Source organism: Pteropus vampyrus, unplaced genomic scaffold (genome assembly GCF_000151845.1).
Source record: "Pteropus vampyrus isolate Shadow unplaced genomic scaffold, Pvam_2.0 Scaffold336, whole genome shotgun sequence".
Lineage (NCBI taxonomy): Eukaryota > Metazoa > Chordata > Mammalia > Chiroptera > Pteropodidae > Pteropus > Pteropus vampyrus.
In genome coordinates, this window is record NW_011889117.1 from 1,068,690 (window position 1) to 1,083,121 (window position 14,432).

General features: G+C 43.9%; 1 pseudogene; it reads left to right on the forward strand.

Moving 5' to 3' along the window:
* The first annotated feature begins 4,088 nt into the window (after positions 1 to 4,088).
* LOC111730853 lies at positions 4,089 to 4,207 on the forward strand (annotated as a pseudogene).
* The last annotated feature ends 10,225 nt before the right edge of the window (positions 4,208 to 14,432 follow it).

Below are 14,432 nucleotides of genomic sequence, written 5' to 3' on the forward strand. Positions count from 1 at the left end.
GTGTCAACCCCCACCTTTAGCCCCAAGAGAGTCTTAGCAGTTGATGCCTAGGGCCACACTGGAAGCTCTGATCCAGCAGGTCTTGGGTGGTTCTAGGAACCTGATATTTTAAAGCTCCCCAGGGGATTCCAGGGAATGGTGTAGAGTCACTGCATGAATTTGAATTCTAGCTCTGCCTGTTATCTTGACCTCAGGCAAGTGGCTTGCTTTAATTTCTTCATATGTACAACAGGGATAATAGTGTTGGGAGAATAAAATGCATTAACACACTAACACTTGCAAAGCACTCGGAAGATTGCCTGCAGAAAATAAGCACTCAAAGAGAGGTGGCCGCCGCCACCACCACTACCACCACCACCACCACCACCACCATCATCATTTGCAGCAGCACTAACCTGAGGACCAGATAGAAGGATGGGCTCATCCAAGGTCATACAGTGAGTCACACAGATAGTGCAGGGACCAGAAGGCCAGTGCTTTTTCTCCTCAGGTCTGTGTTCCCTAAATGCCATGTAGCTGGCTGACCATCCTGCCCGATGTCCCAGTCACACAATGGGGAATAGACAGTGTGGCTATAGTCTGCAGGGTGGGAAATTCCTGAAGGATTTCAGAACTTACAGAACAGGCTTACAGAACTGGGACTCTTCCACCCACCATAGCATCTCTTTCCTCCCCTTTTTGAGGGTTGGGGATACTGGAAAGACCTGAGCAACCTCTGAATTTCTAAGGTTAGGACAAATTATCTTGTCACCATTATCAAATCTTGCCAGTTCTACCTCTAGAGTATCTTTGGAATTCAAGCCTTCTGCCACTCCTGAGGCCAGGCCACCATCATTTTGCCAGCCCCTCCCTGGTTTCCCCGCTGCCACTTTGTCCCCTCCACTTCATTTTAAAACCACACTTCCCTCTCCCCAGAATGACTGTTCTGAATCACAGACCAAGTGAGGTCACATCCTTGCTTAAAACCTTCCAAGGTATGAATGGATAAAGAAAATGTGGTATTACATACAATGGAATTATTCAGCCTTAAAAAAGAAAGAAATTCTGTCACATGTAACAATATAATGAAGCTTGAGGACATTATGAAAGTGAAGCCAGTTACAGAAGGACAAATACTGTATGATTCCACTTACATGAGATACCTAGAGTAGTCAAACTCAGAGAAACAGAGGAGAATGGCAGTTGCCTTGGGCTGGGGGCGGGGTGGGGAATGGGAGTAGTTGTTCAACCAGTTATAGAGTTTCAGTTTTGCAAGATGAAAAAGTTTTAGAGAGCTTTTGCCTAACAGTGTGAACATATCAACACTACTGAATTGTATACTTAAAATGGTTAATGGTAAATTTTGCTACATATGTTTTGTTTTGCCACAATTAAAAAAAATCCTTCAATGTCCTCCATAGCCTTTTGGGTGAAACTGGACCCCTTTGCCTGGCCTCCAAGGCCCACTGCACCGTCACAACCCTTCTTCAGAGCCATCAGTCCTCCCATCAGTCCTTTACGGCTTTGTATTTTCCAGTCCTATCAAGCTCTTTAGTTTCTCCAAACAGCTCACCAACTTGCTCACCAACAGGCTTTTCCCTGGCTGTTTTCTCTGCCTGAAGCATCCTTCCCCAAGCTTGTCAGCCTTTTGAAATTCTATTTATCCTTCAAGAATTAGCTCAAATGTGTCCTCCTCTGTGAAAGCTTCTCTTAACCCCTCTCCTCCAGGAAAAATTAAAGCCCAGAGTGTCTGCCCCAAACAATTTTAATATCACTACCATTAATACCTTAGCTACTACTTAATGAGGGCTTATTATGTGCTGAGCACCATGCCAAGCAAGCCATATGCATTAGTATCTCATTTAATCTTCATGATAACCCTATACCATCCCCATTTTACTGATGGGGAAGCTGAGGCTCAGGGAGGGAAAGTATCATGCCCAAGATCACACAGCTAGAAAGTTATGGCACTGAGACTTAAACCTACCTAATTCCAGAGAAGAGCTTTTAACCACTCAACTCTATTCCGTATACACATCCAAATTATTGCATTGTCCATATATTGTTTATTTTTCTGCCTCCCCAGTTAGGGGAGGGTTGTTGTGCCTTTGTTATTCTGCCTCTTATGCCCCATGTCTGGCCCAGGGCCTGGCAAAGAGAGGGTGCTCATTTTTGGAGAGTTTTGCTGCACACCCCCAGTAAGTCAGTGTCAATGCCAGCTCCCCTGATTCCTCCACTTCAGTTTCCCCTCCAGGAATTGGCAGATTGGTGATCGCAAAAAAGAAAAAAAATAATTTCCCAGCCAATCAATAAATAATAATGTTGGAGAATTTAAAATAAAAATTTCAGTTATTAAAGTTACTAATCTTTGGTCTTTATATCTTTAATAAAACATGTATGTATTAATAATGGATACTCGTTATGGCTTGCTTATGCTGAAAAGGGGAAAAAATGACCAGTTGAAAAATGCTAATATTTTTTCTCCTTACCTGGCTTGGATGCCAACTGCTTCCCTGACAAATAAATGCTCATCATTTAAAAAGGTTTAAAAATTTTAGTGGCATGAAAGGGAAATTGAAGATGGGATGTATAGCCTTGTAGGCCCTTAGTGAGAGAGCTCTATCTGGAGACATCTTTCTCCCAGGTTTTGGTGGTCTCACATTTGCTGGCTCATCTAGTCTTCTGACTGTACCTTCTCAGGCTCACTTCCCCCCCCCCAAACTCTTTCCTGGGCCCCTTTTCCTCTCCTCTCCTCCTCTTCTTCCTTAACTCCCTTCCCCTGAGTGATCTTACCAACTCCCATGACTACCAGTCATTTTTCATAAGGTGAAGTCACTCAGTAGTAGAGAAGGGCAGAGAGGTCACAAGGGGACAGATCATATGGGGCCTTGTAGGCCATGTAAGGACTTTGGCTTTTATTCCAAGCATGATGGCGCCACTAAAGGAGCAGAGGAAGGCACAATATGACTTATGGCTCGAAAGACATATCTTCAGAGGCTGTGATTAAAATAGACTGGAGGCTGATAGGGCAGAAGCAGGAAAACTATCTAGGAGAATATTGTCATAATCCAGGTAAGAAACGATGAAAGCTTGCAGTAAAGTAGAAGCAGTGACAGAGTTAGAAGTAGCTGGGCACAAGATATATTTTAAAGATAGAGGCAATAAGATTTGCTGATGAATTGGAGGTGGATGTGAAATAAAAGAAAGAAGTCAAGAATGTTCCCAAGGTTTTTGGCCTGAGCAACTAAAAGGTGGGAGTTTTCATTTTCTGAGATGAGGAAGGCTGTGGGTGGAGCAGGCTTGAAGATCAAGAATTTAATCTTGGATATATTTAGTTTGAGATGCCTGTTAGATATAAAGTTATGGACTGAATTATGTTCCCTTAAAATTCATATGGTTAAGCCCTAACCCCAATTATATTTGAGTTAGGGTCTTTAAGGAGGTAATTAAGCTTAGACGAGATCAAAAGGATGGGGCCCTAATCCAATAAACAGTTGTCCTTAGGAAGAAACACTCGGATCTCAATCTTTCTCTCTCTCTCTCCACACTCAGAAGACGGGTCATGTGAGGAAACAGCAAGAAGGTGATTGTCTATAAGCCAGATCTCACTAGAAACCAACCCTGCTGGCACCTTGACCTTGGACTTCCAGCCTCCGGAACTGTAAGAAAATAAATGTCTGTTGTTTAAGGCACTTAGTCTGTGGCTTCTTGTTATGGTGGCCTGAGCTGACTAATACAGATATCTAAGAAGAGATGTCAAATGGGCAGTTGGACATATGGGTCCAAAGTTCAGGAGAAAGGTCCAGGCTGAAGATATAAATTTGGGCATCATCATCATAGAGATGCTATTTAAAGTCATGAATCTAGATGAGATTGCTGATTAAGGTAGTGTGACACAAATGAGAACATAACAAAGGACCAGACCTTTCTTATTTTGGGGGGTTGGGGAGGTGAGGAGGAATCAACAAAGAAGACTGAGAATCTTCCAGTGAGATGGGAGGAAGACCAAGAGAGTAAAGCGTCCTGGAATCCACATGACAAAGGGTTTTAAGAAGGAGAGAGTGGTCCTCGATGTCCGTGCTGCTGATGAGATTAATAGTGTGAGAACTGCCTACGGCCATGCCACCCTGATCAAGCCCAATCCTGTCTGATCTCGGAAGCTAAGCAGAGTGGGACCTGGTTAGTACTTGGATGAGAGACCACCTAGGAAGACCAGGTGCTGTAGGCATAAAAAATAAAAAAAAAATAAGAGACTGTAAACTGACAAGGTTCCTGCAATCTGAGGTCAACCAAGGGTTGCCTTGCCTAAAGTAATAATAATAATAATAATAATAATGATGATGATGTGAGAACTAGGGACTGACCATGGATTTAACAACATAGAGGTCACTGGTGACCTTGACAGGAACGTTTCATTTAGCTTTAGGTCCCCTAGTGAAAGCAAAAAGGAAACCAAATAGATGCCATAACTATTAATATTTTCCACTAAAAAATCTACCAATATTTAAGACATCCCAACTTTTTCTGGGAATTTATCATGTGAGTTCTTACAAAGGGGGCATTGAGTAATATGCTGAATCTTGTCAACAGCAGTGGGAGGGATTTTCCTCTTTCCCTTCTGACAGTTTGACTCAGGTACCAGTGACTGCCCTGTGAGTCTATCCCAGTCTAATATAGATAGTCCCAGGGTTAAACGTATATAGAGAAACTTCACATGTCAACCTACCACAGGCGTATGGAGGGAGAAGTGACTAACTCTGTCTTGGGAGCTGGGAAAGAGGAGATGCTATTAAGATGAATTTCAAGAAGGTAAGTAGGAATTCTCAAAGGGAAAACGAGGGCAATTGACATTTTACGCACAAGAAATGGCGTGTGTAAATACTAGCATGTACTTTCACCAAAAATTTATTTCTATTTTTCTTTGTTTTTATGACTTTGTTTCTCTTCCTCATTGTCTCTCATGTCCCTATATTCACAAACACACCATGTACTGTTAGAACTCTTGTTTGCAAGATCATAAAACTCAACTCAGAATGGCTTATTTATTTTTTGGTTCATGTAATTGAAAAGTCCAAGGGTAAATTTAAGAAGTGGCTAAACTCACGAGCCCAAACAATGCTACTATAAACTAGTTTCTCTCCCTCACCTGACTCAGCCTTGCTCCACTCTGGATTCACCTCGCAGTTCACACAGTACTAAGATGGCTGCTAACAATACTCCAGGCTAAAATTATCCCAGTAGAATTGAGCAGAGAAGCCTCTCTCTCCATTGTGCCTCATTAGCTCTGATTGGATCAGGTGACCATCCCTGAACAAATCACTGAATTGTCTGACTGCTACAGCATAGACACAGGTTCTCCCAATAGCACTGAGGGTGGAACCAACTCTTTCTAAAGCACAGGGACTGAGAACTGTGAGGCAGAAGTCCCCCAAAGGAGACCAAAGGCAACCTTCTTGTCGGTAAAATGGTTAAATGGGCCTTTGGCCACAGAAGCTTTATGTGTCCACTTCCATGGAGTGAGATGCTGAGGATCACCCTGAGACATTAGAATCCTACCTATTGTGAGGACTCTTAGGCCTTGATGATTAAATAGTCTTCAGAGCAGTGGAACCTGCAGGAGGATTGAGCTCTGAGGCACAAGAAAGGGAGAGGCAGAGAAATGTGGCTGGTCCCAGGGTTAGAGCTCATCCAGCCTTCTCCTTGAGTAGGTGAGGATATGAGATCAGAGCGGATGAGGAATTTGTTTGAGGCCACAAGTTTAAGCAGAGCTGGGATTTGAACTTAGCACATGTGAAGGCCAGAACCAGGTTCCTCTGTCTGTGTGTCTGGCAGTTGTCACATTCATTAGCTCCCGAACGGCTCCTTGTTTTCTTGTATATTTTTATAAGATTGTTAATTACTAGACTTAAATCTTGGCAAACATTTTGATAGGCTTTAAAATCTCATGAAAACAACATTACATTTTAAGGCAGGGTTTCCTAATTAATCTAATTAACTGTCAGGCTCACATCCTGCTGGTTTCCAGACAAGGAGAGCCGTGTCTCTCAGCTTCTGAGTCAGCCCTAGTGGACAGGGTTTGGGGCCTTCATGGTCACAATCTCCAAGCCAGGAAACTAGCCAACTTGTGGCCTGAGGTATGAGTTGTCTGAAGCAGTGTCTAGATGCTTAACATTTTGCTGACTTATTTCCCCGGAGCATCTCTCTCTAGGACAAATATCCAGTGGTTTAGAGACACCCCAGATTGAAGCAAACACAGAGGACTGGCCACCTCACTTAGGACTATCCAAGCAGGCCAACATACAGACAAATTTGGGGTGCCTTTCCCAATGAAGCTCCCTTTCTAGAGATCTGTCTTCATGCACAATCCTGGCCATTGGCTCGGTTTTCCACCAGTAGCCAATTGGACTAACGTGGACACTTGACCCAAAGATGGCTCAGTTACTTCTGACCTGTAGCCTGGCTCAAAAAAATAAGCTGGGCCAACCAGGGGCAACTCTGAGGATGGAGAAACAGAACCAAGGAAAGGTGAATTAGTTTGCTGGAGCTACCGGAAGAAAGTACCACAGAGAAGGTGGCTGAAACAACAGGAATTTATTTCTCTCAGTTCTGGAGGCTACAAGTCCCAGATCATGGTAGTGGCAGTGTTCTGCTGAGGCCCTGTCTCCCTTGGCTTGCAGGTGGCTGCCTCCTCTCTGTGTCCTCATATGTTCTTTTCTCTGTGTGCATGCAACCCCGGGGGCTCTGTGTGTCCAAATTTCCTCCTGTAAGGACAACAGTTGGATGGGATTAGGGCTCACCCTAACAGCCTCATTTTAACTTCATCACCTCTTTACAGACTCTTTCTCCAAATACAGTCACTTTCTAGGATACTGGGGGTTAGGACTTCAAGGTATAAATTTTGGGAGGACACAATTCAGCCCATAACAAAGGACAAGCACTAGTGATGAAAATTCACATAGCACTTGGGCTGGGGCAAGGGAGCAGCCATGGCTGGTGCACCAACCATAACTGCGAGGCCTCCTGCTCTGACCGCTATTTACTACAAACACCTGGGACCTGCCACTTTCTTCCTGAGGGCTTTTATCTGGCTGCTTTCTGCTGAGGGCACTTAACCTGCATGCAGAGAAAGCTAGAATGCCAGAGGGTTAATGCCCAGTGAGCAGCCTTGCAACAATGACTGATGGCAGTCAGGGGTAAACACCCTAGTTCTTTAGCCCCTTGGGTGGTGTAACTCTGACCCATGTTCTACACCATCTCTAGAGTTCTCTGGGAGCATCAAGCTCCCACTGCACAGTGGTAACTGGATAATCATGCACCCTTCCTTTCCCTGTCTCACTTTTCCACTCCCTGACCAGTATTTCCTAGGGGTGCCTCTCAAATAAACTACTTTGCACTTGAGTCTCTGTCTCAAGGACTGCTTCTGGGGGAACCCAAACAAAGTTAAGTGGCATGTGGACATGACGTGGCAATAGGAGCAGAGGAAGCTAGACAGAGGGAAGAGGAAAGAAAAAGGTTGGACCCCAAGAGAGAGAAAGGGCTCCTATGTTCCTCAGGCTCTGGTTCTGGTCCTTGTGAGTATGGCCCTGCATTTCTCCCCCTTCTCTCTCCATGCGGTCATAAAGTAGATGTTAGGTGCTTTGGAACATAAAATAATTCAGCTACTTGCCTATCTGGGTGCAGCAGATTCTCTTGGGCTCTTCCAGAAACTTCTCTCTGAAATATGTAATTATAAGGCGAGTTGGTACCTCTTGCTCTTCAGCTTCATAAATATACCTCTTAAAGTAAACCCTTCATTTGCAGCTGAACCTGGGGAGGAGTTAGGTAAATTTGCACATGGACCTATGAGGTCAGGAATCAAGGCTCTGTGCCCTTTTCTTTTGAGATAAAATATAATCACAACCTTTCTGGTTGACTGGGATGAGTTAACCGAGGCTCCTCAAAGAAAGAGAATAAAGACCCGCAGGGAAAATGACCATAACTGAAGAAGGAGTTTGTGCTAATCAATATTCAACACCAACAGTTACATCTTATAAACTTCGTTCAACAGTTTTTGTAACTGATATTAGGAAGGATGGTTGGGACAGTTGTAGGAATAGTGGTTTCCTGTCGATTAGAACTTTCCCTACTTTTTTGTCTTTTTGCCCATGACCTTGAGCATTTTATTTTGCCATCATCAGCAGAGCTGAATGCCAAACTGAAGAATTAAGATCAGAGCCTAAAAAATAGGGCCTAGGAGTCTGAAGTGTTTCGGGAAAATGAGAGTATGATTATGTACTATATTTCTAAAATCCAAACACTCAACATTTCTATGGAAATTCCTTAGGCTTTTTAGCCCCCAAGCAGCATTTGATGGGCATGAGTGTGTGGGGTATATACCATATTCCTTGTAGGGAAGAGAAGGAAGAATAGAGCCCACAGGGGCAGGGTCCGTGGTCAGAGAGGAGTGAGTGGGAAGTTGGCTGCTAGGCTAGAGGGGTTCTCAATACAGGGTGCTACAGTTGCAGATGAGGTGTGTGACTGTGATAGGGGAAATCTCAAAAGCAGGGTCCATCCTTTGGGTCAGTGATACCATGATATTTAAAATGATAATGATGGTGAACAGGATAATCGTCATAACACCTGTTTACAGATGAGAAAACTTTACCACTCTCAGCGGGGATAATGTCAGGTCCAAAGAGTAAAACTGGATCCTAAAAAATATGATTTGATAGTCAGAAAGTAGGATGATGGGGAACAGACTGGGAAAGGGAGTCCTATTTAGGTTAGGATAAGCTGTTAGGGACCAAGACCATGAATACTTTGGGGATGTCAGAAGCTAGCATACGGGTGGGACTGGCTCTGGGAAAGGGCTACTTCTGGTACCCTGAAGCCCAACAGAACTGGACAGGATTGTCCTTCCAGTGGCTTCCATCCTTCATCATCCAGCACTCCTCAGCCCCTACCCTGCTTGACACTCTCCTGATGGATTTAAATTGCTGCTTTCAAAACTGCAAAACTAGGGCTGTCCACTCACCTTCAAGAATTTAATGAGCTTGTCTAGGTTAAAATGTTTTATTCAAGCCCAAAGCCAGTGGTATCATTGAGGAAGTAAATCCTAAACTAATAGAAGTTGAGTGTAATGTAAAATAGTAATTAATCTCTGTTACAGAGAGTAAGAAAAATTAACAAACTGCTGTTCAAATATTTATTAGTAGGAAGGACTAGACAGATACCCTTATTCGATGACTGGGGACAATTGAAATGCAAGGAATGGTCTTGTTCTAAATGGGAGAGTGGGGCTCATAAGTAGTTCCAGAGGGTGAGAGGACCAGAGACCTCCCTGGGGGGTTGAGGGGGGAGAGGCCCTGTGGTCTCTTAGGCAGGTCAGAAAGATGGGCAATGTCTCGAGATGCTGCTTCTCCTCTTTCTCTGCTGAAATCAGAGTATGAGTGTTCATCCTGGCATGACTGTCACTGGCTCACCTCTGTTACACATGTAGGGGGGTTCTGGCTCTTTCCCCATCCAGGGGCTCATCTTGACCCTGATCTTACTACCACTCTCTCGCTTCTAGGTTCCTTCCCTTCAGCAACTCCCTCTTTTTGAAAGTCTTGACAGTTCTTGACTATTCTTGACTTCGCTCTACAAGTGCTAGAACACTCCAACAGACATCAGCAACCACCTTTCCTGTCCCATCAGTTCTCTACCTAAGAGCTGGATAGAGGTGACTCTAAAGGCTGCCACCTGCAGGAAGAGTCCAGACTCTCTTTCTTGTGGGAAACTGCCTCCAAATATGGCCACCAGCAGCACTTCCCAATTCTGGACATGCATGCTTGGAATCTCCTCCTTTGCCTGGCCTTGTGACTTGGTTTTGACCTTAAAAAATCTGGCAGCTTCCATTCTTTTGGAGCTCTGAGCTACTAAGAAAGTAATCCAACTAACCTGCTAGAGGGTGAGCCCCTGGCCGTTCCAGCCATGCCCGCTACCATCTTGAATGTTTCAGCCCCAGATGAACCCCCGGCTGAATGCCTGAGTGAAACCAGCAAACATCTCGTGGAAGAACTGCCCAGCTACATCTGACCATCCTTTGGAATCGTAAGAAATAATAAATTGTTATTTTAAGCCGCTGAGATGTAGTGTGGCTTGTGAAATAGCAATAGGTAATTGAGACACCAACCCTTCTAGGACTGTAGTCTGACTTCCCCCTGCCACTTTCGGTGTTGCAAACTAGATTTTGCTAATTTCAAGACCCCTGATTGATACATGTGTCAGACCTCCTAATGCTGGCCACCTGCCAGAGCCCATTAAACTCCAAGCCCAAGTGTATGGGTTATTTAACAAACAGTGATTCAGTGCTCATTCCACTGCTGAGCAAAGGAAGAATAATTCTGAAGACGAAAAATACACAGGAGTATGTGGGGTAGGTACAAACATGATCTTGGCAGTTTGGTGATATTAAGAAGTCGGAAAGAATTTAAATTTCTACCAATAAGAAAATAATTACATAAATCATGGTACATAGCTTATCCTTACAATGGAATGTTATAGAGGAGCTAAAAGGAATTAACTCAGCAATATGTAATAACATGGATAAACCTTGCAAATGTTGTTGTTGTAGCCTATGGAAGTTCCGTAATGATATACACAGTATAAAACCACTTATTTACTAAAAACACATAAAACGATATTACATATTTTTATAGGTTTCTATAAAATACATAAGCGTATTTTTAAAAGGTCTGGGAGGCACCTGCCAGATTCAACACTAGGAAAGGTGACATGGACTGGGATTGTGAGAGATGTGCAAAGAAGACCTGCGCTCTTTTAGAATGTCTTATTTTTTAAAAAGCAATGGTTCATTTAGAACTGATATAATTAAATATTTATTTAAAAATAGAAAATAATAAATTAAAGATTTGATTCATGGGCATTGTTGCTCCCCCAAAATAATCAGCTCAAACCTGTATTCTCTGAGCCCTCATGGGGGCTGAGGTTTTGCTACTAGGTGCCCTTTTCTTCTGAGTGATGGGAGTGAGTGTCACTGGAGAAAGGAGGGCATGAGGATGTACTGAACTCTCACTGTCTGGCATGCCCTGTGTGGGCACATGGCCGATATTGTATTATTGAATTATCACAGCAACTTTGTGGGGTGGGTATGACTTCTCCTATGTACAGATGAGGCATGAAAGTCTCATAAAGGTCAAATAAACAGCTCAGGTTCACACAGCATTCAAGTGGAAGGATTTGAACCAAAGTCTGTCTTATTCCAAGAGCCACACTCTCTCCTATGGACTCAGCAGCAAGATGGTGGACAAGCATAGGGGAAGCTTTCAAAGCACACAGGTGCCCAGATCCTACCCTCAGAGATTCCCATGTTATTGGTCTGGCTTTTTTTTTTTTTTTTTTTTTTTTTTAGGAGGTGATTCTGTGCTCTTTCAGACTTGATACTGCTTTAAATGGAGGCCAGCTCATTCTCCCTAGACCAGCCACAATGGGGTGACCCTTCACCTGTGCCCTGTGTTACTGAAGTGCTGTCCCTTTGGACAAAGACTGTGAGAAATTAAACTCTAGAATGCATTCACAAAGCCAGTGTCAAATTCTGGTTCCCATTTTCTCTTTGTCTTTTATTAGGAAATGTGAGATCTGTCCATCAAGAAAAGACCCGTGTCCTCACCCCGCTTCCTCTTTTCAGAGGAACAAAAGTGCCAATAGTTATCTGGTTAGTGATGATCTCTCAGCCTCCTCACTGGAGCACTCAAGAGTCTTATTTTTTGAATAGTTTTTTCATTCTTATAACCAGCGGAGTCTTTAATAAAGTGTGAGGTATGAAAGAAATCTGAGTGGAAAGAAGATAGAAAGAAATTTGTTTTAACTGACAACACCAGTCCTGGGTTGGGCCTTATGATGCACCTCACTGTCTCCGCACTCCCCACCCTCTACCCAATAGCATTGTCTAGAAACTAATGAGGTATAAACAAATGCCTGGAATACATGGACTAAACCTCGGCGTTTTCTGATATTTAATATTTATTGGAATGGAATGATACAGTGGATGCGGTGAGGTGTAAACAGGTCCCTGGATGCATGAGGTTGCTCTTCATTTCAGGCAATTTGGAATGTATTGGAAAGGAGTGGAGCAATGCCATGTAACCAATGGGGAATTGCTTTGGCAGCACCTCAGTATGCAGTGCACTTGTGGCCTCACGGATTTCTAATTTGTCCTCACCCGGTGCTTGGCACTTAGCAGGTGTTCAGTAAATATGTCGAGCTGAACTTGTGAATCTGGCCTCCACACATGGCTAGCTCCCACTCGGTACAAGTGGGGACCACTTCCACCCAGACAGGTGGGGCCCCCAGGCTCACACCTCAGGTCCACCCCCCTTTGGAGTGCCTTCCTCAAAATAAGTCCCCTTCTGGTGTCTGAGACCAAATGGGGCTGGCAGCGCTATTCAGGTCTGGTGCCCTAAGTCCAGAACTGGGCCTGTGTTGAGTCCTGGTTGCCAAGAAACACCTACCTCGAATTTTTTCTAAGAGCCCCTCTAGGGGCTAAGACTGGCTAGGGCTAGCAGTGCTATCTGGGTGGGGGCCCCTGAGCCTGAATTGGGCTCCACATGGGTTCCAGTTCCTATTTCTCCCCTTCAGAGTGGTCTCTACTTTACTTGTGGGGTCAACCAGATGACCTGAGGAGCTTCAGGACTCATGCCTGTGGGGTTCTCCTGGGGCGTCATGGCTGGTGTGGTATTTCTTTTGTGGTATCACATAAGATTGCATCTCCAGAATGATACTGACACACAGATTTTGGGTGATTCACCTCAGATACAAAAGAGGTTCAGAGCCATGGGCTATTGATAGCTTACCACTGACCCTTGGGCCAGACCCACCTGTACGGACCTGAGCATTGGCTCTCACCCATCTGTGTTCAGACTATAGTGCCATCTCTCATCTGCAGCACCCACAGGTTGCAGGGTGGCAGCAGGTGTCCCTACCTTGTTCGCTCTCAGCTACTAGACCCCAACCCCAACCTCTGCAGACTCAGAGTCATGCATCAGATAATCCTCTGGGTGTGGCTCTGCTTACTCATTGTTCTGCAATGCCCACGGGTCCTTCCTATCAATGTCCTTTATTGACTCCGATTGATATGACAAGTCCTGCTCTTCTGGGTTGGCTTAAACTGTGCTGGATGAAGAGGAACTTTTACACTGTCCTGTTCTTGCTCCACCCATGGGCCCCTAATCTATGCCGATGTGTGGTAGGTGAGAGTGAAGTCGACTTTGAAATAGACCACATTTTAGGAACACAGTATTTGTGGCCCCAAAAAGTTCAAGAGAAGACATGATTGGAAGATGTGTTCTATATTTACACAATAAAATTCCATATGGTAAATTTACCATAACCAGCAAATGAATTATTATTCGTAGATTCTCCATACTTGGGGTAAGATTTCTATAAGAAGTGGTCATTATCAATAAAGCACTGCCTTTGAGAGGCAATGGAAGCCAGTATTCACTGACAGCACAATGGATGTTGCAGCCTCATAAGTGATGGTGTGACTAGCATTAAATGAATAGTATTAAAGAAGTGCAGAGGCAAGAAGATCTGTATTGTTTCAATATAAACAAGGCCAAAAGAGCCACGGCATTGTAAGCAGTAACAGTGTTGCTGCCTTTTTCTCATAGTAGGAGATATGACATTAGCCCAGAACAGCACCTTTGACAGTAAAGAACAGAAAGATGGATATATCACAAAGAAGCTTCGTGTGTGGGGTTGAACCATAAAATAATGTGTTAGTACCTCTTCTGTATTCATCATTCCAAATCTCAGTGAATCACTATACTTCACATGGACCCAGGAATTTTATAGTACATTTCTAATCAAATTGTTTATATAGGCAGGGCTCCCCAAAACAGTTGTCCAGGGCCCCATGCACCCTAGGGACAGTCCTTTTCCCACCTCTAAATGGAGTGTTTCCCTGCAGCTCACATGTGGGCCCCACATCTATTCATCCTTCTTCTATTATTCATCCCCAAATTTTCCTCAGAGAAAAATATTTCTGTCCTATAGTCAGTCCACCTGGAATCTGATGAAACTGAATTCACCTCCACTCTGGGCATGAAACTCCCAACTTAGCACATCTCATTCCTATGGCCCCAACAGTTGGTTCATAGATGAGCATTTGACCCAATCAAAGCCAATGAGATCTAATGAAATTTTTACTTGAGATTCTGGGAAAGAGATTCTTTTTTTCCTGCTGCACTTGAAAACTGAAAGCACATAAGAGCTGAATCTGCTACTGCCATCTTGCTACCACATAGAAACTGGAACTCAAGCTAGCAACTGAAGAGACACAAAGGACTAGGATCAGGTGAGCTCCTCTGAGCTCTTGATCAAGCTGCACCTGAAGCCAGCACACTCTTGGACCATGAACCAATAATGCCCTCTTTTGCATAAGTAGTTTTAATTAGATTTCCCATTATTTA